The sequence below is a fragment of the Amblyomma maculatum genome, chromosome 2 (assembly GCF_055883805.1).
Source record: "Amblyomma maculatum isolate TAMU_Amacu chromosome 2, ASM5588380v1, whole genome shotgun sequence".
Classification (NCBI taxonomy): Eukaryota; Metazoa; Arthropoda; class Arachnida; order Ixodida; family Ixodidae; genus Amblyomma; species Amblyomma maculatum.
The window spans coordinates 174,168,490-174,191,783 of record NC_139345.1 but is presented as its reverse complement, the minus strand read 5'-3'; the positions used below and the strand labels follow the sequence as shown (position 1 = coordinate 174,191,783).

The following is a 23,294-nucleotide window of genomic DNA, read 5'->3' as shown; positions in this document are numbered from 1 at the left end:
GTCAACACGATCAGACCTCAATTCATTATGTAAGGAAACGGGATCACTAGATCACATAATATGAGAATGCGCGAAGTCACCGAGTGGGACTAAAATATAACTAAATACACTTGCGATACCCTTCTGCGAAGCTCAGGCTCAAGAGCCCAAAGAGAAATTGTTCGACTGGCCGAAAATGCCGCGGAGTTCAAGAACTACCGGCCTGCAACTAAGGCGACTGCCCCACCTTCCGGATCTAATCCCCGAAGAGCCAGATAGTCCCTCTGTTGGACAAATAAAAGCCCTCTTTCTTCACATTTAGGTGGCCTTGACAGATGATTCCGGTTCCGCCTTGCGTGGAGTGCGGACGCGCTTCACGTCGGCTCCGTGCGAAGACGGCGAAATTCGCCAGTAGCCCGAACCAGTGGCCTATTTTTCACCAACAAGAGCCCTGTTAAGGTGAGCGCCACGCCCATACCAATTTTCGGCCCGATCTGGCCAGTTTTCGGGCCCCCACGGCCCATTTCGCCTTGAGCCACCGCGTCGCCCGAGCTAGGCCTCGCTCCGCTGGGAGCTAGGCCTACTCCGAACGCGACCTCCAAGTACAAAGCCATCATGAAGGTGCAAGTGCCAGGCGAAGCTATTGACCCTCGGGACTTCAATCCGCGGGACTGGACTCACATCCTCAGCGTTCCCGCCCGCACCCAGGAGCAACAGCAGATTCACCAGATCTCCGCTATGCAGACCGATCAGGCAGACAAGCCTACCACAGACGCTAGAGCGGCATCATCTTCCACCCCAAATACTAACAAGGCCCAGCATCCGAGCAGCTGCGCGCCGCCCGCGCTGCCGCACAAAGGTCACGACAGCAGCCGCCACTACCGATTGAAGATTACAAGGTGATTTTCCGATCCCGTGGAGGGCTTCACCTCACCTCAGTACCGCCACGACAGCTGCGCGTCTCAATCTTGAACGCCACCGCTTCACTCGAGGAGCCCACCCGCACCCAGCTGCGTGTTCATCCCACCAATAACACGTGTACAATGAGCACGCCACACCAGAACGACGCACTTATGCTGGTACAAATCACCAAAATTCATTACCAAGACACCGACTACGCCGTAGCAGCCTACATCGCTCCCCCGGACGGCGCGGTGGGAGGAGTAATCTCGAACGCTTACTGGAATGAAACCCCCAGGGAGCTACTGGAGGATCTCGTGAACAGCAATCCCCGTGCCCCAATAGTGGACGCTCGACGCATGGGTGCCACTCGATCAATATTAATTACTTTTAGAGAAGGACCGGTTCCTCGCACAGTTCTTTACGGCGGGGGACTCCACAGGTGCACCCCTTACAGAGGCCACATGGACGCTTGCATCAACTGCAGACAGCCAGGCCACAGGACAGATGTGTGCACGCTGCCACGTACGAATAACTGCCCGAGGTGTGGGAAACCACATCCCAAGGAGACTATCCCTTCCTGCACTCCGGAATGTATTTTATGCGGAGAAGCGCACATGACGGGTACGGGGAGATGCAAGGCTAAAGGGCGAAGACCTGCAACCAACCCTGCAGCTCAACACCTCTCTCGTAAGGACAAGCCGCCCGGAGACGCTACTCGGAAGATAGCACTCAACGCCACTCGATCCACGTCGCTTCGCAAAGGAGAACGCGCAAAGGACCCACAAAAGATGTCATGGGCCGACCGAGCAGCTGAAGGCATCTCTAAACAAACCCCGCCAACCCAGCCACATCAGGAAGAATCACGCGACAAGGAGCTCAGGGCCCTGCGGGAAGAGGTAAGCCGCCTTTCCTCCCTTATACAGACCCCACACCAACCCTCCTCATTCACCCTCCCTTCCCAAGCTGTACCTCCCGCCTTTTCTCCAACATCCCCAGCCACGCAACCACCGCCCAAAAAGAAACGTACGTCAGAACCCCCACCTGTCACACATGATGCTCTTGAGCAAGTTGAGGCAAAATTTGAATCAAAGCTAAAGGCTTTAGAAGCCCGGATAGATTCCAAAATCGACTCCCTCTTCACCCAACTCGAGAACAAAATTGACTCGATGTTCTCACGCTTGGTTCATACACTCGACATGAGAATGACCAGCATAGACACCCGAATTCAAACCTTAGAGCACACACAAACCGTTATCCTGAAGCACATCAATCTCCAACTACCTCCTCTTCATCCCTCGCAACCACCACCCTCTTCAACGCCTAGTGCACTTGGCTCCCAATCTCTCCACTATGGCGGGGAGCAACTTAATTTACCCATTCTCCAGTGGAATTGCCGCGGCTTCCGGGGCAAGCGTGCGCCTTTCCAATTACTCATTCCCATCCTCACCCCGCCGCCCCAAATCATTCTTCTCCAGGATACGGCACCTAGAGCATCACTGTCTAGTTTTATGCCCCACCACTCAGATACCACGGACAAACCCAGGGTGTCAACTCTTATTCACCGTTCAATCACCCACCAAACACACACTATTACGTCAGAGACACCCTGCGTTATCATGGAAATAATGCATCACCCACACACAGTGCCCTCCATCTTCATTGCCAATATATACCACCCCCCATCTCATCCAATGTCTTCCCTGGTGACGCTCTTGCGGGACCTCCACCGACTCGCTGGCAAGCACCCTCTCCTCATCGGAGGGGACTTCAACTGCCAACACACCGACTGGGGGTACAGTTACACTACGGGCCGTGGTCGATGTCTCTGGTCCTTAGTCAGGAGCTGCGCCTAACTACACACAACAATTTCCACACACCCACGCGGATCGGCACCAGCGTCAGCATGGACACCAGTCCGGACCTGACGCTAAGTCGCTTCCTCGGTGGCGTCACCTGGGCAAGAACACAACACACACTGGGAAGCGATCACTACATCATTAACATCTCGCTCCCCTTTAAACAATCCCGCCACACACATATCACCCACAAACTGGTGAACTGGGACGCCATCCGCGCATTGCGGAAGGACGACACAAACACAACTATCACGGACATCGACGAGTGGGTAGAATCACTTATGACCGATGTCCAACACAATACCCGGCTAATTACAACCACACAAGACACCCCCACTCTAGATTCCCGCCTCGCCCACCTCTGGGAGGCGTACCACAGCTTACTCGAGCGTTGGAAACGCAACAAGTTAAATAGAACGCTTAAAAAGCGACTGGCCGGACTGCAGACGCAGATACAACAACACGCATAGGAGGTCTGCCGGTGTAATTGGAGGCAAGTTTGCGACGGACTCGCCGGAAAACTGTCCACCAAGCGAGCTTGGCAACTTCTGAGACATCTCATAGATCCAACACAGTCCAAATCCGCTACACAACACCATGTTACACGCCTCTTACACACACACACTAGCGACCCGGACGCTCTCATTGACACACTTCAGCGAACATACACCTCACCCGGCACATCCGACTCCATGCCCCCCTACTCAGGAAAACCTAACCCGGAATTAGACGCTGATATTTCGGAAACGGAGGTAAGAGCGGCCCTTCTGACGCTCCGCACAAATTCAGCATCGGGACTGGACAAAATCTCCAATTCTATACTCCGCAATCTTGATGACAAATCAATCACACAGATTACAGATTACTTCAACAAATGCTGGTCGGAGGGCACCCTCCCCCAGTCCTGGCGACACGCCAAGGTAATATTTATACCAAAACCGAACAAGCCTCTTAAACTAGAAAACCTGCGACCAATCTCGCTCACCTCGTGTCTCGGGAAACTTTTCGAGCACGTGGCACTTGCGAGATTGACACTTCACATGGCGGACAATGACCTTTACCCACACAGCATGGTGGGATTCCGCCCCCATCTCTCCGCTCAGGACGCCATGCTGCAGCTCACCCACGACATCTTCGACCCGGCTGTCCCGGGCCACACAAAGGCAGTCCTGGCTTTGGATCTGTCCAAAGCTTTTGATCGCGTCGAACATCAGGCGATCATGACTGCTCTTTCTCCTCTGAACATAGGTGTACGGATGTACACTTATGTCCGGGCTTTTTTAACGGACCGCATGGCTGAGGTTCATTTTGGCCCCCTTACCTCCCAACCCTACACCCTCAGGAGCGTCGGTACTCCGCAGGGATCCGTCCTCTCTCCTTTCCTATTCAACGCCACGCTCATTCCACTCGCCCGGAAACTGTCCACGATACCTCATCTTAGACATACCCTTTACGCGGACGACATCACACTGTGGACCACACACGGTAGTGATGGCGACATAGAGGGTACCTTGCAAAGCGCCGCATCCCTCACACAAGAACAAGCCCAGAGCATCGGACTCTCATGCTCCCCAGAGAAGTCTGAGCTACTTATACTTCGACCCACGACCCGCCGATGCCCCACCACACCGATTGTTATCGAAGTCGATGGCCGTCCCGTCCCAGAGGTGAATACGCTCCGGGTTCTGGGACTTCACATCCAGAACAACGGCAAAAACACATTAACTCTCAAGAAACTAAAGCGGGTGACAGGCGCGATATCGCACCTCATCCGACGAGTTTCGGGCCATCACAGAGGCATGAAGGAGAACGACCTATGTCGTCTAATTCACGCCTTCGTCCTCAGCCGTTTTTTATACACAGTCCCCTATCTCCGACTCAACAGGCAGGAAACGGACGCCTTGGACGTCATGTTGCGCACGGCGTTCAAGACGGCCCTACATCTCCCAATTAATACTTCCACAGAACGCCTTCTACAGCTTGGCCTCCACAACACAGTTGGGGAGCTTGTGGAGGCCCATCGCCAAGCCCAATACTTGCGTCTCACCAAGACCTCCACCGGTCGCCATATCCTGGAGACTTTAGACATTCGTGTCCCAGCGAATGACCCTACCCTCCTTCCCATACCTCGCCCCCTACACCAAGACCTTCTCATCAAGCCTCTCCCTCGCAACATGGACCCCCAGTATAACGAGCAACGCCGCCGAGCCCGAGCAGCGGCGCTCCACAAATACTACGGCTCCGAAACGGACGCCGTATGGGTGGACGCCGCATGCACGAATGAGGGAGCGGTATTGGCCGTCACAAATTCCTTCCTGCAGCCTGTTGCTACTGTCCCCCTCCCCTCGGTCACCTCCTCGGAGGCAGCCGAGGAAGCAGCCATCGCCTACGCGCTTGCACACACGGAAGCACGCTACATAATTTCCGACTCGAAAACTGCTCTACTAAATTTTGCGCGTGGTAGAGTTCACATTTCTGCATTCAGCATACTGAACTCGCCCGCCACTAACCCACCCCGCTATGTGGAGCTGATATGGGTGCCTGCGCACTCCGGGAATCCCGGTAACGAGGCCGTCAATGTGTTAGCCCGAGGTTATTTAAACCGGGCGCCGGCGGCCTCCGATCCGGGATTCACGCGTGATCGCATGCACTCCTTCAGTGAGCTAACGCAGGCCTATCGGGCCGAGCGACTACTCTATCCCCCACCTCACCCATCTTTAGACAACTACCACCAGACGCTCTGGCGATGACTACAAACGCGCACCCTCCCGTCTCCTTATTGTGCGTCTCGCCACCACCACACCCTCACCAATCCCTCCTGTACCCTTTGTAATAACCCCAACGCCACCCTCGCCCACATCCTGTTCCAATGCCCGGCGGATCCTCCCCCGCGGGGTCTAGAGCACCTTACCACCTGGGAGGACTGGGAGACCCTGCTGCACTCTGAGGACCCGGTTCGGCAGAAGATCGCCACAGACTGGGCTGCCGACGTCATGAACCATAGAAGCATGAACGTTTGAGTGTAGTGGGGCCGTGCGGGGGCCCAGGGGCATGCATGCCCCAAACTCCTCTGTTTTAATAAAGTTATTACCACCACCACCTTGACAGATACTGTGCCTTTCCTTTCCTATTAACAAATACACAATTGAACCTTAATCTTCACTATCGCTGTGCGTTGTCAGCGCACGTTAAAGATCCCCAGGTGGTCGAAATTACTCCGCAGCCCTCCACTACGGCTCTTCTTTCTCCCTTTCCACTTACACTCCCAACTTCCTCCCTTCCCCTACCGCGCGGTTCAGGTGCCCACAGAAACAAGTGTGACAGATACTGCGCCTTTCCCTTACTATGAACCAATTATTATTATTATTATTATTATTATTATGGGTAGAGCCGGGGGTGTTCACGTGGAACTAAATCTGATCTTCTAGTGACCTCGACCTAATGAAGTGCGGGTGTCCACGATTCTGCGGTGTGCACCCGAAGTATACTGCGCCTTCCTTTCCTCAATATAACCACCCCGCTGTGGTGGTGTACCTTGAGGAAACCACTGATATGCCGCAAACAGGAAACTATCGAACATGTTTTTTTTTTAACTTTTGGGAAGCCTTTTTCATCAGAGACATTCTACAACGAACAATTAAAAAATACCTACTCGTGGATGCATTCGGAATTCGATTTTTACCAGTTGATGATGATTGGCTACCGCTGGACATGATCGTGTTATTTGGCCTGCATAGTATCTGGCGATCCAGAATGGCTTTCAGGCAGGCAGATGTTCATGCATGGAAAACAAGGCAGTATTTTCGCGAAGCCGGTGCGAGTATTATTGAAGTTCTCAAGACACAAGATGAATTGCCTGAGTGGCTTCCGAGAATGGAAGTGTTGCTGCAAATGACTGATCTGTAATGTATCAAGCAGCCCAAATCGCGTGGTTGTAACCCATGTTGTGTAATTGTCGCGTAATATCCTCTGCGTGTGTGGAGTAATGTTATTTACGTGTAAAATCTGATAATACATTAGGCAATAAAGAAAGAAAAAAAGCTGTGGTTGTGCAGTGACTCCGGTGTCATGGATGACGTCTAGCAGAACGCTAGATGCGAAGGGTAAGCACCATGGTCTCGGCCTCCTTACACTTCGCGAAAATGGCTCCTGCACCCCCGTTGAAGGTGGCCACGCTTAATGTCAGAGGTCTGGCGAGAAAGAAAAAGCACAGCCAAGTGCACCGACGTTTAACGGAGGAGGGGATCGATCTCTTGGCTGTGCAGGAAACGAAAATTGAGGGTGAAGAAGAGACCGGGAGCATGGTGCGGCGTTTCACGTCTAGATTTTATGCTGTAGTTAGTCACGCAATATGCACCTTTGCAGGATATGGCCTTTTTGTTAAAAAGCTACCAGGTCTTGCGGTGAAGGCCCATTTCTCATGTTTGTCGGGTAGGTGTGTTTTTGTAGATTTCGATTTCGGCAACGCTGAGTGACGCATTGTATATTTGTATGCACCAAATCAAACAGAAGAAAGGACAGCGTTTTTTGAAAGCATTGAACAGCATCTCAGTTTGCAAAAACACCTGATTCTTATGGTTGACTTCAACTGCGTCCTTAGTGAGTGAGTGAGTGAACTTTATTAACTGCTCGGGGATCTTTTTCTTCGCCTGTTCAGCCGAGGCTGACGAGCGGTTGGCGCCCCCAGTCCAAAGCACCACTGGCTTTCGCCAGTTTGCGAGCTATTGTGACCGGGTAGAGCTCAGCCTCCGGGTCACATTCATTTGGGTTTTCAATTCTTTGTAGTGGATGTGAGCTGCATTCCCATCATGTTATGTGGTACGGGTAGGGGTCCTCCCGCACCACGGGCACTCGTCTCTGAATGTCGTGGGATGCATCATGTGTAATATGTGTAAATTAATGAAGGTGCCTGTCTTTAGCCGCCTCAGATCTATGGCCTCCTCGTTGCTGAGCGTTTTACGCGGCTCCGGATATACTTTCCGCAAGCCTTTGTAGTGTTGTAGTATTGTGGTGTAGTCAGGGTCAAGCGGAATCAGGTCCTCTGCCGCGAGACTGTTGGGCGCACGGTAGGTTGCATGTCTTCGGGCTACCCTGTCTGCGTACAAATTCCCCGTGATCTATTCATGCTCCGGAATCCACACTAGTGTTTGAGTGTATTGTTTTGTTGGCTCGCTTGTGGAAGTAAGGATTTGGTGCGCTACCTTAGATAATTTACCCCTTTGAAAATTTCTGCACGCGGATTGAGAGTCCGACAGTATCGCCAGACTCTCTCCCGTTTCTCTTCCTTGCCTAATGGCCAGTGCGATAGCCACTTCCTCTGCCTCCCGTGACTGTACAGTTTTGGATCGAGGCGCTAACTACCTCCCGGCTATCACAGTCTGTGACCGTGGCTATCGCCCTCTTTGCGTTGGTTTCGTATAAGGCTGCGTCGGTGAACCTTGACGTGTCTTGTTGGCCGATTGTTTTTTCATAATACTCTGCCCTTGCCTGTCTCCTTCCCGGGTGTAGGCGGGGGTCCATGTTTCTTGGTATGGGCCGAACTCGGTACCAATTTAGTTGTCGCGAAAGACCAGTGTGCGCGCATTCAGAGATGTAAGTACTGAAGTACTGTCCAAAATTGTGGGGGAGTGGAACCTTGAAGATGTGACCGAATGTCTTGACGGCGCGTGCGATGTAAAATACACACATTTTCAGCGTGCAAGCCGCGCTCGTCTTGACCGCACATATGTTTCGCTTGATGTGATTCCAAAAAGTAGTAGCTACCATGTTGCTCCCGTCTCTTTTTCTGACCACTTTTTAGTAATATGTGTGATAGAATAACAAAACGGGGCAGTGCTTTTAATTGGGACCAGTGAAAATTAAATGACAAGTTGATTAAAGCCGAAATTTTCAGAGGTGCAGTAGCAGAAGAAATAGGCAAGATAGACCCTAATAGTACACTGAGAACAAGGCAGCAATGGGAGCTTTGTAAGGAACAGTTTAAAATAATAGCAATTAGTAGATCTAGTGTCCATGCCCGCGAACAGCAACATATTGAACGCAACCTAAGGTCCCTGCTTGAAAAAATGCTTGAAAATGAATGTGCAGCGCCTGGCAAATGGACAGAAGATATAAGGAAGATTAAACAAAAAATCGAACTGATAGAGCAAGAGCGTTATCGCGGTGCACTTGCACGTGCGAGAGCGGAAGAGACAGCTGCAGGGGAGGCACTGTCGAGACGAGCGCTAGGAATTGAAAAGGCGCACGCACGGAGAAATCACATCGGAAGTATGGAACGGGGCGGCGTCTTATCGGATTACAATGAACATATTCCGCGAGCATTCTTCCAACACTACCAGACACTGTTTGCATTGCACGACTTTGATATGAGAGCGTTTAGTACAGGTATCTCGGGGCACTAACAAGACTAAATGAATAAAAGAAACAAAAATTAGAGCTGCCAATAACTGAATCATTGGTCAAACTGGCGATAAACAATTTAAACCCTTGAAAATCGCCCGGTCCAGATGGCTTAAGTGCGGCATCTTGCAAAGAATTTAAACTCGAAATAGCGCCAGTCCTGACTGTAGTGTTTAACGAAGCTTATGACGTAAACGAACTGCTCCCTTCTTATGGCAAATCTCACTGTCGTGTCCCAGTAATCCTTAAGTTGTATACCTATTTCCATCAATATGTTCCTTCTACCCTTAGTTTTCTCTAGCCTTCTTTGTCGTGTAGCTAGTGTTGCCTCAATTATTTCATTTATGTATTCCCAGAATCATTAGCCTGTCCATGGAGGTACCTGCCGGGAGGTGCAGTGCTCTTTTAATGCATTTTCTGATCATGCTATCGATACTGTCCTTTTCGGCCTCTTTCAGGTCTAAGTAAGGCGTGGCATACCCGACCCTGCTTATTACGAAAGCTTGTATGAGCCTTGATAGGTTACTTTCCTTAAGGCCTCCTTTTTTATCAGCTATTCTCCTTATAAGGTTTGTCGTTTGTATGAACTGTCCTTCTAGTTTCTTTATCGTTTCTTAGTTGTACCCGTTCGTTTAGAGGACCATTCCCAGCACCCTCATTTGCTCGACTTTCAGGACTGCTCGTCCCTCCACTTCTATATTAACGTCCACTTGTTCTTTTTGCCTCAGGTGTTTCGGATTGTATATAAACAACTCCGATTTTTCTGAGGAACATTTCATGCCCCTCTCTTTTGCATATTGTACAGTGTTGTTTGCCGCCTCTTGCAATTTTTGTTCGAATTCAGCATCGTTGCCTTTGTTTGTCCAAATGGTTATGTCATCCGCATATAGACTAATTTTATGTCTTTTATTTTCTTTAGCTTTTCTGGAAGTCCACGCATGGGTATGTTGAAAGGTGTGGGCGATAGCACCGCTCCCTGTGGTGTGCCCCTGCTCCCCAGGTTGAATATCTGAGATTCTATCCCCTGGTATCTTATTTTTGCTTTTCTGACTGTTAGAAAATTTCTCACATATTCATACATCCTTCCCCCTACGTTTAGTTCTGTGAGGCCCTGCAGAATAGCATCTTGTTTTACACTGTCAAATGCCTTCTTCAGGTCCAATGCTAAAATAACTTGACCATCTTTTGATCTTGATTTTACTATAGCATGGTGTATCATGAGCATAATATCTTGCGTACTAAGATGTTGTCTAAACTCTATCACATCCCGGGGCCACAGCTCATTCTCCTACATGTATCTGGTCAGTCTCCTCTGAATCACATGTTCTGATAGTTTACCTACACATGATGTGAGTAATATTGGTCTCAAATTATCGACCGTCGGAGGTTTTCCGGGTTTGGGTATTAGCACTATCTCAGCAAATTTTCATTGCTCTGGGATTTTCCCTGTTTCCCAGAATTTCTTCATGAAATTAGTTAGCTCAACTACCGAGTCGTTATCCAAGTTCCTTAGCATCTTGTTTGTGGAGGTCCGGAAACGGATCCATATCCCCCCATTATCAAAGAACATGCACCCTGAATATAATAAGCAAAGACGAGAGGAAAGGGCCGAAACACAGATACGGATATTCGAGACGGAATATTCAGGTAGAATTGCATATGTAGACGCTGCATACTGCGGCAAAGGAAAAATGAATGTAGTGCTCGATCGTAAGCGAGAAATGTTTACAGCAGTTTCTATAAAAACAAAATTGATACAGTCAGCGGAAGAGGCTGCAATAGCACTGGCTCTTGCTCAGACCGAGGCAAAATACATAGTCAGTGACAGCAAAAGCGCAATCAGGAGCTACACCGCTGGAATAATAGCAAAAATTGCGGGTAGAATCCTCGATCAAAAGCGAATAGAAAGAGGCATCACCCTTGTTTGGACGCCAGCCCACGCAGACGTGCCCGGAAATGAGGCGGCACACAAACTAGCCCGAGATCTCACACACCGGACTGAAAGAGTGCCACCGGAGCAAGGCAAACAAGAGGACCTGATTAACTATAGCGAAATAACAATGCACTACAGACTGAGCAGGAGGGTCCTACCACCACCAGACTCCACGTTAGGCAAAAAGGAAGCAGTATCATGGAGAAAGCTACAGACAAATACATACCCGAACCCAGTTCTTGTCAACCATATATGGCCAGAAATACGATCAGGCCTATGTTCACTATGTAAGGAAAGGGGATCTCTAGATCACATAATATGGGGATATGCAAAGTCACCAGGCAGGGCTAAAAATATAACTAAAGACGCCTGGGAGATCCGTCTGCGAAGCTCAGACTCAAGAGCCCAAAGAGAAATTGTTCGACTGGCCGAAGATGCCGCCGGAGTCCAAGAACTACCGGCCTGCAACTAAGGCGACTGTCCCACCTTCCGGGTCTAACCCCCGAAGAGCGGGATAGTCACTCTGTTGGACAAATAAAAGTTCTCTCTCTCTCTCTCTGTAAAAATCTCAAGCAGTCCTCCTACCCAAAACTGATGAAGCAGATAGACTACTACAAGTAACATCATACCGGCTAATTGCGCTCACGAAACGTTGATTACAAAACTTATATGAAAGTGGTAGCACGAAGGCTGCAATCGGTTATCAAGGAAATTATTGGGCCACATTAAACGTGTGGGATAAAGGGATGGTTCATTGTTACAAATATACACAAAGCAAGAAGCGTATTAGAATGTTGTGATGGTCATAAATGGCCGTGTGGCCATCCTGCAGCTTGACCTTGAAAAGGCGTTCGACTGTGTCGCCCATGAAATTCTACTTTGTATAATGGACCATATAAATGTTGTTTTTGTTATTCGTCAGGGCGTGGCCCTGGCGTACCGAAATTGCACTACGAGATTAGTCGTAAATAAAAATCTGGGGGCCCCCATTAGCGTAGAGCGTTCTGTGTGGCAGGCCTCTCCCCTCAGCCCTCTTTTATTCTCAATTTACATTGAAACCCTTTGCTTAAATATCTTGGACAATGAGAATATTACTGGTTTTTGTTTGCAAGCCGTGGAAGTGAAGCTGCTGGCGTACGCCGATGATGTTGCGGTTTTTACGGTTAACCAGGAGGGTATAACCGAAGTTGTTGATTCTGTAAAAACCTTTAGCGAAGTTACAGGCAATAGGTTAAACTGGTCTAAGTCCCTGTGACTCTGGCATGGTAGATGGCAAAGTGATCCTGATAATATTCCAAAAGTGTCCTGGGTGACGCCTCCGCCAAAGTACCTTGGCGTGCCACTAGAATGCTATCGTGATAGCGAGACATATGGGAAAGCATGCACAGATGACATGCGGGAAAGGGCAGATAAGTGGAAAGGAACTGGTTTAGCAATTTTTGCAAGAGCCACAGTGTGCAACCTCTTCTTTATTTCTAGGCTGTGGTATGTAATAAAAATTTTACACTGTGCAAGATTGAGTGTGCAGAAGCTGCATAGGATATTCGCGGTTTTTGTGTGGGCTTCAACATTGGAAAGATGCAGCCGCACGAATTTATTCAGAAGTGTCAAGGATGGCGGCGTGGGCTTAGGGCATCTTTTTTTGCGGCAGATTGTCAGCAGATTTCTGTTCCTGAGTGACTTTCATGATCCAGTTTTGTTCACTGTCTGCCAAATTAGGCTTGGACGTGCACTGTAAGAATTTGTTACAACTGCCTGGTCATCATAACTACATGTAGGTGCATAGGACTGTACAACCTTCAGTTTATACCGCTTATTAACCTAATTATGATGACTGCCACCATCTCATTAATACTATAGAATTCATCTATATTGCCCGCTATATACTTATTGACAATGAAACCTACTCCTAGTTGTTGCCTCTCTGGTAAGCCTCGATAACACAGTACATGCCCATCCTTCAGTACAGTATATGCCTCATTCGGCCTCCTAACCTCACTAAGCCCTATGACATCCCTTTTCATATCTTCTAATTCCTCTAACAGCACTCCTAAACTATCTTCACTAGCTAGGGTTCTAGCATTAAACGTTGCCAGGGCCAGTTTCCAATAGCGGCCTGTCCAGCGGAGCCAGGCTTTCTTAGCACCCCCTGCTGCGTCACAGGTCTGACCGCCGCCGTGGTCAGCTCTTCCGCAGCCGCTGATGACTGAGGGCCGGGGTTTTATGGATCTAATCATGAGAGGTTGCGGCAAATTTCTGCCCCAGGGATGCCAACTCCTGTTCTGGTGAGGGAGTGAGCTGCCGGAGGTGTTCATAGGCATCAGGTCGCACCCCAAACCTGTTTATGCAATTCCATCGACACGCAGATTTTTTTCATCCGGTGGAGAATTGCGCGGCATCGGAATTTGAACCCCGGTCCTCTTGCATGCGAGGCGGATGTTCTACCGCTACGCCACCGCTGCACTGCAATGCGTCAATACCAGGCAATAAAGAAAAAGAAAAGAGCACACGGATGCCTCTTCGTTGCGCCTCCATCGAAAATCAGCCGCCGCGGTAGGAATCGAACCCGGGTACTCCGGCAGAGTAGTCGGGCGTCTTTCCATTGCACCACCACAGCTTTTGTTTCTTTATTGCCTGACTTTTGCAAGACAACATAAACACATACAAGACATTGATATAATAAGCCTGCCAGGGGCTGGCTTTTCTAAAAATACTTAAGATCCATCAAAGGTTCTACCTTTGGAAACCAATCAGGATTATCATCGTCAAACTTCACAATCACGATAAGCCAATGGAGAGCCTCGCGGAAAAAAATTCGTGCAGGACGCGCATCAGGATCACAGTGATATCCTGCCATGCGTTAACGCCATATACTGTGGAGGCCTATTAGCATGATTCAATCATATGAAACCCCCTCCTCATGTTGCGTGGGTAAGTACCGTATTCCGTAAGGATAATTAGGCAAATCTTTTTTTATGGCTCTTTGAATTACGTCCCGAAAATAAACCGCTTCCCAACAGTGATAAAATACATAATCTACCGTTCCTGGCTGTTTACAAATTAAGCAATGTGCACTCCACTGAAGAAATAACCCTTTTTCTTGAAAGAAAAACTTTTACTGGCAAAGTTCCAGTGTGCAACTTAAAAAAAAAAGTTTTACCGCTGCCGGCACTTTCATTCTCTGTACCCTCTTCAGTACATTCCTGCCAGGGCCTCCCCTGTATATGGCCCCATAGATGGGCTCCGGAAGAACAACGTCTCACAAATCTTTGTACTTTTTCTTTTTCACAGTTGATAATTAATTTGAAAATTTTACAGAAAGAAATCGCATACTTTGAACAACTTCTCTAAACTAACCAAAAATACATCGCGTGTAATATTACGCGCAATAATAATAATAATAGTAATAATAATAATAATAAAGAATTGGCAGTGCCTTAGCTCTGCTTTGCCTGAATATACCTCGCGTAAAGCATGCGAAGTAGCGCGCAGCAACTGTCCTAAACATGTTTCCGGCTAAAGGTCACGCGTCGGAGAGGAGCGCCACGGCCGTTTGATGGAGGAGCGCTCACCGGTTGTGGCGAGGAGGCGACGCACCTGCGCCTCTCGTGACGTCACGCGGCTTTCGCGCATGCGCATTACGGGCTGCGTACACTCACGTGAAACTCGGCTCTGACCCGCATATTGTAGCTTAACGTTACAAAAACTCATGAAGCAGTACTTCGGGCAGTACAGGGTTTCTTGTGTATTCGGTGAACTTAATTACGAGGTGCTGCCCTGTATAACGCAACCGCGGTCATGCCGTTTCTCGTGTCCTGACATTGTGCACGTAGTACGGCTTAAGCCGTATTGAGAGTGATCACAGATAAAAATCCCTTAATAAACTAAACGTAGCGGCAACTTGTGAACATTGCCGCCCGCCTCCTCTCCGGCGCTCTCCTTCGGCATTCGGCCCTCCCACTGGCTGAGCGCCGTCACGTGTTCGCGCGCTTTCCACCGGTGCAAAACGACGCGGCGCGCGCGCCGATCGAGGCGGACGTAGCGGACGTGACCGGCGCCTGCTCCGGAGAGCGCGCGCTTGTCGTACACCGTGTAGGTGGAGCCACGGTCGAAATACGAGAGGAAGGGTGGTGGCGCTGGAGGAGGAGAGAGGAAATGGCGCTACTTGTAGTTTATTGAGGGGTTTTAATCACAGAACCCCTTCTTGTTTCTCCTCACTACATTGATCATCTGCAAGCAAGACGTTCCGAGATTCTGTGTATTTCTGCGCGGTTGTTAATTCACTTTGAGTTTAGCATCGGGACGACGCTTCATTTCGAAGGGAGGCAGTGTAGCCGAAGAAGAACAAGCGTGAACGTTTTTGAAGACGCTGGTGCGAGCGGTCTCGCGCACGCGCATAACGGACGGCACGCACTCCGCGAAACTCGGCTCTGAGCCGCGTAGTTTAGCTTTACGCTACAGAAATTGGTTCATATGAAAGAGAACTCGCCGTATCTGTCACATGTATTCTATGGATACTTGAGCCATAGGGAAGGAAATAAGGAAGGAAGGAAGGAAGGAAGGAAGGAAGGAAGGAAGGAAGGAAGGAAGGTAGCAGTTAAAGTTTAAAGAGAAAAATAGGAGTCGATGGTGGAGGTCTCTGGATTAATTTTGATCACCTGGGCATCTTTAACGTGCCCTGACATGGCCCAACATCAGGATGTGTCTCCGTTTCGCCTCCATGGAAACGCCGCCGCCGCTGCCGGGGTAAGCAAGTGCCTGTAAGTTTAGAAGTGAAAGCAGAGTCCTTCAATACTCCCGATGGTCATGAAGTTCGGCTAGTTGGCAAAGCAGCCGCGGGGGGTCCACCACCGATTGGGGGCCGCGTGTGGCCAGCTGTTCCGGTGGCGTACTGCATGCTTTCGCTCTAAGTCCTTGTTTTCCCGCTCCTGCTGTTTTGCCTTATTTTTACTACTTTGTGGGAAACTGAAGCTGAGGTCCTGGGAAATCGTAGCTGAGAAAATCGTAGCACAGTTTAAACTTATATACAGAAGGCACTGCCGGCACAGCCACGCGCAGAGGGCTTCTTAACCTATATTTTCCCTGGCGGAATATTTGTTATGCGGCACACTGAAGCATAGCCGAAGGGTGTAGTGTGTGCATTAACTTAACACATACGAGTGACCGCGGAGTGGTGCACGATAAAGCCAAGGCCGGGTTAGCAGGCAGCACTCAATGGATTTACATTGCGGTTATCGCTCGCACTTCTTGCTGATTTGTTAATCCGACATCAACAGAGGTTTCACAGAACGTGATTTCATCTTCTTACACGCTGACGACTACATGGAGTAAAATGCTACTGGATGGCTGAGAAGTAGCCCTATAAGACTGTAGCACGCGAACGTGCAAAAATGCCGCGCTCACTGCTGCTGTGCGTGGCACTCAGGCGCCAGCGCATTCTATAGCTCGCGTACTTGAACGGCAGAGAAAATTTTCACGTGTTCGTTTGAGTTTATTATTGTACATTTAGGCGCGCCTAGATTTAACAAATTGTAAATTGAAAATGCTACGATACGTTGTCCCTAAATTCTCCTACCCCAAACACATAACACTGTTTTGAATTTCCACGCGTTAAGATACACGTTACAGCTATTTAACGAGGGGATAACTATAGGAATGTAAATTATTTTCCCAAACATAGCCATAGCCACCTCTGACATGGGTGGTGCATACGCACAAAATAAAAAACTGGGCTCCTTATGCAGACTGTACAATGGATTCCTATACTCTTACGTAGTTCGGTTGTGAGGAAAAGAACGAATGGTTGTGAGGAAACGAGCGAATTGGGGTTGAAAAAAGCCAGCAAAGAAGCGCACGCTCAGCTGCGCCGATAGCAAGAAAGTGCATGGCACTCAAAAAAGCGCCGGTATACGCGGTAATAACTATACTTCTTTCAGGTGGCTGGGACTCGATGATCAGTCACCTTCCCGTGGTGAGTCCTGAGCAGGCACTGGCAGTGCCATTTCTGCCGGTGGGGTAGGAAACTCCACAGGTAGCGGCAATACTGCCATTGCCTGGGGGAGAGCTGATCAACCTCGGGACCTCTATGGCTGCGAAATCTTTGGTTCGACTTCTCTTGGCACGAAACCATCAACGAAAAAATTCCGATGGCGGTCCATAGACAGCTAATCCAAGATGGCGAGAGGAGGATGTGGATGGTGCACCGGCACGGAATCTGCTCTAAAGGAGTGCGGTCTAAGTGCCTGGTGGTGATGGTGGCCCTGCTGGTGACCTGGAGTCTGGCCTGGAGTTTGGCCCTGCGGTGAGGACGAGGTCTTGAAAGAGAAGAGACGCTGGGCTGGTGGTTGTGGATGCAGTAGCGGAGAAAAAGTTGGAGAATATGGCGAAGAAGAGACGTACGCTGAAGAAAACCCTTGAAGATGGAGAAGTTCTGGGGACGGCGAAGATTAAGGAGAAGATCCTGTTGAGAACAGAGGGGAAGATGATTGAAAAGACGACCCTAGGGACAGGTGAGAGGACGGAGTTGTAGTGCAGGAAACGCAGCGAAGAGAAGACAATATACTAGGAGTGAACGGTGAAGACCAGGGTGCAGAGGCAAGCAAGGGAAGCAGCCGAAACAAGGAGCAGCAGAGTTCGAGAGGGGATGTGCAGGAAGCCGTGGCGAGTTTGAGTCGGGGCCTAGAGTTCCAGGCATCTGCGCCTCATGGGCCAGTCTTGGAGATGATGGATGTCCCCAATGTCCCTGACCATCATAGCCTGCTTGTTCCGGTGGCCCTCTCCGATTCTCCTCGTGGTGTAGAGGTGGATCCTGGCTGCACTTCGGCCCTCGGCTCGGTAGTTTACAAGGCTTTTGCACACACTCGCTGCAGAATGTATGTGCTGGATTTTGAGGGTTTTCCGGATCAAGGTTGTCTGCCACTGGACCGGACAGTGCTACCCCCTACAAGGAGGAGACAAAGTCTCATAGTGGCGAGAGGGTAACTATATGTGGTACTGCCACAGTTAGGGGCCTGGCGTTCAGGGCCACCCCTAAAAGGATGACGTTTGAGCCCGATGCCCGTCGGGCTTCGCCCTCGAAATCTAAAACAGGACTTGTGGGTAGCCCACAAAAGGGCCCTAAAATAGTAGTGTGCTTTGTTGTCTCTTTGTTTGCTTTGTGGGACTTTACTTCCCAAAGCCACTCAGGCTAGAGTGCCCCGGAAGTATTGACCACATCGGGGTCTGTAACGTGCACTGACATCACACAGCACACGGGCGCATTGCTTCTCACCGGCATAGAAAAGCTGTCGCCGAGGCTGGAATTCGATCTCGCATCTATGGGAGCAGTAGTCGACCGCCCTAACCACAGCGCGAGTGAACGTGAGAATGAGTTCTCGTCGGAATCAGATTACGAGTGGACCCCCAAGCGGAAGAAAAGCGAGCGAAGGAACCTGGAGAGCAAGACGGATTCCTCGCCTCACTCGGTGCGTGAGTTGGAATCGAGGAGGATGAGGCAATAAAAGTCGTCATTGCCCCCCTCCACCTCTCCTACGCAATCCTATTTTATTTGTCCGGAGTTCCAAAGAGCCTAAATGTCTAAAAATGGTCTAGGGTTGCACAGAAGGGCAAAGCACTCGGCCTTTTACAAAATGAAGATTGACATCTTCCGTATTATTCCAAGCTTGTCAGGTGAGGAAAACGAAATTATGGCGAGCCACGACATGGCTCTCAGGAGAGAGGGGGTCTACACCATAAACGAGCGGCTGGCAGAAAAATGCCCCACCGCTCGTTCGACTTTGTGAAATCGAACAGACGCCAAACAGCCTACCAAACTTTGGTAAATGAACTAGTGCGATTTGAGCCCGAGGCTCGTGGGGATACAGCACCCTCAGCATCTCTTCCAGAAATTGACGCCGACCCATACCCAGCGGATTTGAGGTTCCAGGCCTCGCCTCGGCAGACAGCGGGGAGACGCAGATTGCGGGAACAAGGTCTCAATGTTGTGGCCTGGGATCTGCGCTCGCCTCAGCAGACAAGCTCGGGTACGCCCCGGCAGACGAAGTCGAGACATGTAAGAACTGGAAGCTGGGTCTAGTGTGGAAGGCGGCCGTGACTTCCCCACCCAGTATGGCTGGGAATACTTGACAGCAGGAAACTTGCTGAATGCTCGGACATCATTGTTAGCTGAGATAGCGGCTTCAGCAGAAGCTGAAGATCCGGTAACTAGTGACGCCTGGGAACAGGTAGAGGACAGCTTCCGCGAAAAACTGAAATAGCTGTCTCAGAAGCAGTGGTCCTGCCTCTCATGGAGGTGTTATCCTATAGGAGATTGGCAGACACTTGGCAAGAATTGAAGATCTGGCGAGAAGGTGCAATACTTATCTGCAGGATTCCTTGCATAGGTCCACAAAGACCGGTAGAGGCCTCTGGGTGAGAGGGTCACCTCCTGGCATCAATCGGGGCAGGCAAAGGAGGCAAGACTTTGCAAAGACTCAAAATATGCTCAAGAAGAAACCAGCATCATGAGCGAGACAAATACTCGACGGTATGACAGCCCACAAGATAAGTGAGCCGACGGTGACCCTGGACGCCTGGAAAAATATCATGGAGGCCCCAGTGAGACCTTGTGTCAGTGCCCGTACCGGAGGGGAATGGTATCGATCCTTTTCGACCGGTCTCCACTCTAAAGATCGCAGCTGTGATGCCACCGTTCGGTACGGCCCCTGGACCGGATGGTCTGACCGCGAGGGACGCCAGAGCGCTGCCTGTAGCTCTGCTGCAAGTTATGAACATTCTGATGATAACTCGCCACCTACCCGTTCAGCCTACTAAACGCCATGACAGTGTTTTCTGTCGAAGACACCAGGTGCGGACACAGCGGCCAAGCTTCGCCCGATTGCCATTCCCTCGGTACTTGTGAGGATGTTCCACGGGATCTCGGCCAGTCACTTCCTAATAAAAGTGGAGTTGGATTGCTGGCAGAGGGCTCTTATTCCGCTTGACGGTTGTGCAGAAAATTTGCTACTCCTATTCACAGCACTTTGTGAGGCATTGACAGCCCGTAGATCTCTCTGCATGTCCACCTTAGATTTGACTAAGGCGTTTGACAGCGTCACTGTCGACGCCATTCTGAGAGGGGCGGCGGTGCGCGGATGTAGCCAGAGTGTTGGGCTATCTCTGAGATTTTTACAAAAACATCGTCCTCAGTCTTGGAGTTTACAGCCCACAAAACCCTCGTCCACCCATCGAGAGGAGTTCGCCAAGGGGGCCCATTATTGCCGCTCCTCTTAGAGGAGCGGCAATAATGGTCGTCTCTTGGTCGTCAAAAAACCTGATTGCACGAACAGAGTGTGCGTAGACTTTCGCCGGCTTAATAACATCTTGGTACCCGATGATGGACCTATTCCAAGAGCGGACGTAGTGTTCGCTAAAGTAGCCAACAAAAAGTTTTTTTTTTAAACCTGATTTAGCTAAAGGGTATTGGCAAATACCAATGAAGGAACCATCGAAGGAGAAAACACCCTTTTCCTGCGCAGCGGGATTGCTTCAGTTTAAGTTCATGCATTTTGGATTGAAGATTGCGTCTGCTATTTTCACGAAATTGATGAGGAAAGTTCTGGATGGGCTCGAAAATGTGGAACATTATATCGATGATATCCTGGTGGCGACCGATACATGGGAAGAACACGTAGATACGTTAGAAAGGTTCTTTGACAGAATTCAGTAAGCCAGGCTGGCGGTAAAGCCAAGAAAATGTGAGAAAGGCTTTCAGGCTATCTTTTTTCTCCGCCACAAGCTAGGGATGGGCCGCGTCACGACGAAAGACGATGTATTGGGGGAAAATACAGGCAGCCCAGACACCCATTACGAAGAAAGAAGTACAGTCTTTATTTGGTTTAACTGGGTACTACAGGCAGTTTATTGCCGAATATGCTCACATAGTCTATCCACTTTTAGAGCTCACTAGGAAGGGTGTCAGAAATAAGCTGAATTGGACAGCTGAAACGAAAACGCCTTCGTGATCTTTAAAACAGCATATGGCAAAGCCGCCTGTTCTGCTCGCTCCGAACTTAGACAGAGAGTTTGTTCTTCGCACTGACACGTCCGGCAGAGCATTGGGAGTAGTACTCGTGCAAGAGCAGAATCACAAATTATATCCGATATTCCTTGCTAGTAAAAGATTAATGGCTTGTGAACGCAACTACTCCACCATTGAAAAGGAATGTTTAGCTGTGGTATGGGCAGTGAAGAAATTTTGTATTTTTCTTTACGGGAGAAACTTTCGAATTCAGACTGATCATCAGTCGCTCAAATATCTAACCAAAGCCAAAATGAACAATAGAAATGTCATGAGGTGGAGCCTAGCCTCGCAAGAGTACGAATTTCAGGTGGAGTATATTAAAGGCAGAGACAACATTGGCGCAGATTTCATGAGTAGAGACGAACAGGCTTAGATTTGAGGTATGTTTTTGTGCGCTTGGTTGTCGTTTTGTTGATGTGTGTTCATACAATGGAATATGTTGCGCGCGTTAGTATGTGTATTAGGGACACTGTACGGACAATGACAGTGTTGTGATAGTGTTCTATGAAGCAGATTGTGGTGTGTTGTGTCAGTTGTGTGCTTCGGGCGCGTCCAAGACCACTGAGGTATTCTAAGTGCTGGGTCCAGACTGGCCGGAGAAGATATTCGGTGTTCTGGAAGTCGTAATGGCAGCGAAACTCTAAGCAATTTTCAAGGGAAAACGCTTGAGAAAGGGGGGCTCTTGTCACATGTAAGAAGCCAAATACACAGGCGTTTTGCAAAAGCAAAGACGACGACGGCGTAAAGGATTACGTGGACCAACGAATGATTAAGAAGATGAAGCAGAAGTAGTCGCTGACATGGCAAGTGCTGATTGGTGAACGGACGACGATGAAGACGACAATATGGCTGATGTGTATCAACGTGGAGGTTATAAAAACGCTGGACATGGAGAGGCAAGGGTGTGGAAGCCAGAGGAGCCGAGGCTGGCTCCGGGAGGTCAGGGACGCCTTGGCTGGGAGTGAGCAACGCCGGCTGCTGTACCGGTATCCTCATGTTCTACGGCGCAGCGCCGTAGACTCCCTGCTGTTCTAGAAACGGTTCCGGGGATTGAGCGACTACTCAGCCACCTGCTATGTCCAGGGGGCACCTCCAAAGTTCGTACCACCGTCCACCTGCATCGCCCAGGAGGTTTACCTCAACGCCGCCATGATCGCCCACATTACTTCTGCCCACGCTTCAACAGGAGGTCGTAGGTTTCGGACAATAAGACCAGCTAATTGCAAGCCGGACGCCACCTCGACGTCGACGCCATTGCCTGGACCCACGAAACGCGTCGCCCGCTTCGAACTGTAAGCTCGAAAGTGGAACGCTATCTCTTAATGTGAAGCATCATGTCTATCATTAGGCTTTGTAGGTTGTGTTCGTTTGTTGTTAATTTTTGTTTGCGAGTTAGCGCCTGTGTGCGTGTGTATTAAATGTGCGTCCATGTGGGTACGGCTGGCGTCTAGTTCATGCTGAAGGCTTGAGCGTTCTCCGGAGATTCGTGACAAGGTTCTTGATGTCAAGCTTCTTGAGGAGAGGTAGGGTGCTGCATAGACGATGCGGCTTACGGCGAAAGCCTGCACCAGTCGGAGAGTATATTCCTCTCGGATCCCTGATTTCCGCGACGTTATCCCGGCGATCATCCTGACGACTAGCTCACTCACTAGCCGGAGTTTCTGATGGGTGAGTAGGATGTTCCTCTTGCTATTCATGTACAGACCAAGGAGGTTATAAAACAATTGCTGGAGTGGCAGTCATTTATACGGACCGATGGTCTGGGGTATGCGGCGGCCATCTTGACGGGGGAAAGAAGCGGCCTGTTAAGCGCTAGGAAGCGCCGTTCACCGACGTTGCCAGGGTGTTTCAAGTGTTTAAAGGATGTATAGGTTTTGATTCAATGCTGTGGACTAACGGATGAGTCATACTAGACGTCTCTGAATCGATTTGAACCCCCTGGATGTTTGAAAATCTCGATGATATCCAAGTACAGGGGCTTTGCTACCTCTCCTCAGGGAAATAGTCGCAGCCTACCTTATAGTTAATAGTTTGAGGCAAGCCATAGCAAAACTAGTATTATATTGTTGCGTAGCTTGTGTCCAGCATGATGGCACTGAATAAATCACAAGAAGTGTCTTTTTCTGGTCATTAATGAGAATACAGGAAGCTCCACACTGCCAGA

The 23,294-nt window shown here is 49.6% G+C and overlaps 1 pseudogene; it reads left to right on the top strand.

The window, feature by feature from the left end:
• Positions 1-594: 594 nt before the first annotated feature.
• On the top strand, positions 595-22,426 carry LOC146200465 (uncharacterized; annotated as a pseudogene).
• Positions 22,427-23,294: the final 868 nt, after the last annotated feature.